At 58.2% G+C, this 1,372-nt stretch overlaps 1 protein-coding gene across 1 annotated transcript in view; it reads right to left on the bottom strand.

Moving 5' to 3' along the window:
- The window catches only part of PCCA (propionyl-CoA carboxylase alpha subunit), a 569,837-nt gene that overhangs the window by 465,976 nt on the left and 102,489 nt on the right, over positions 1-1,372 (bottom strand). The gene's annotated exons all lie outside the window — the stretch shown is intronic.

The raw sequence follows: 1,372 nt of genomic DNA, 5'->3' as shown, positions 1-1,372 counted from the left end.
GGAGAGGCTGAGGGACCTGAATCTCTTCAGTCTCCACAAGCTCTGCATGCTCTGTGGGGGCGCGCCGGCATTTGCACGGGCATTAGTGCAGAGCGGCGAGCAGGGGAGGCCAGTGACTCTCTACGGGAGAGCACATGTGGGGATCTTGATGGGGGTGGTGACTCAGAGTGCAGCCAGGAACCCTGCCCCGATCCTGCCCACCGCCTGGGGTGCCTCTGAAGCCTCCACCCAGATGGAGCCTTGGGGCAGGGTGGTGGCATCTGGGACTCCTGCATGCAGGGGTTGCCTGGCGGGTCCTCAGAGGCCCGGGGCAAGGGAAGAGGCCAGGGGTCCCCCCACCTGTCCCACATATGCCAGGGTTGAGGCACTGGAGGGGCAGGTGGCAATACTCCAGGCAGAGGTGAGCAGGTTGAGGGCAGGATCAGGGCAACTGAGGAGGAGATTGATGGGTACTTTGTTTCTCTGCAGAGCCAGACACCAGGCAGAGGAGCGGACTGAAAAAGCCCCAAAGCTAATATGGAAGGATGGACGACAGTCACCTCCAGGGCCGGGCCGCTTGCCACAGAAATGGATCCACTGGAGCAGTTGGGGAACAGATACGAAGCCCCAGCTGCACTGGAGGAAAGTGCAGTGGAGGAGACAGCATGGGAGGAGCCCCAATCCACCCCCGAGCAAGCTGAGGGCCAGACAAGCTACCAGAGGAAGAGGAGAAGTGTCAAAGTAGTGGGCAACTCCCTACTGAGAGAAGAAGAGGGAAACATCTGTCACCCAGATCCCATGGCGCGTGACGTGTGTTGCCTGCCAGGGGCCAAGATCCGGGATGTCACGACGAGGATTCCTGACCTGATCTGGCCCTCGGACTACTATCCCATGGTCTTCATCCATGTGGGAACAATGATGCAATCAGGAGTAGTCCTGACCATGTCATGGGTGACTACAGGGCTCTGGGGGCCAGGCTTAGGGAGACGGGGGTGCAGGTGGTCTTCTTGTCCATCCTCCCAGTCAGAGGTCACAGTAAGCATCACAGTGCCTGCATCAGAGAGGTCAACCTGCAGCTCAGGAGTTGGTGCCATCGTGCTGGATTTGGCTTCCTGGACCATGACCTACACTTCCTGGCAAGGGACTTCCTGGGACATGATGGACTTCGCCCCTCAGCAAAAGGTAAAAGTCTTTTTTCCAACAGGTTGGCTGATCTCCTACGTCGGGCTTTAAACTAGCTCAGACAGGGGACGGGGAGGCAGAAGGAGAACATCAGGAACCTGCAATCCATGGGATGTCCAGAAGTACAGCACAGGTAAGTAATAAGGGGCCCATTGAGCATCAGAGCCAGGGGGCAACAAAGGTGCCAGTCACAGGGCTCAAGTGCCTATAC

Source organism: Gavialis gangeticus, unplaced genomic scaffold (genome assembly GCF_001723915.1).
Source record: "Gavialis gangeticus isolate Ggan-Ray unplaced genomic scaffold, GavGan_comp1, whole genome shotgun sequence".
NCBI classification, from domain to species: Eukaryota; Metazoa; Chordata; order Crocodylia; family Gavialidae; genus Gavialis; species Gavialis gangeticus.
Note: the sequence above shows the minus strand (reverse complement) of the source record. Positions and strands in the feature narration are given on the sequence as shown.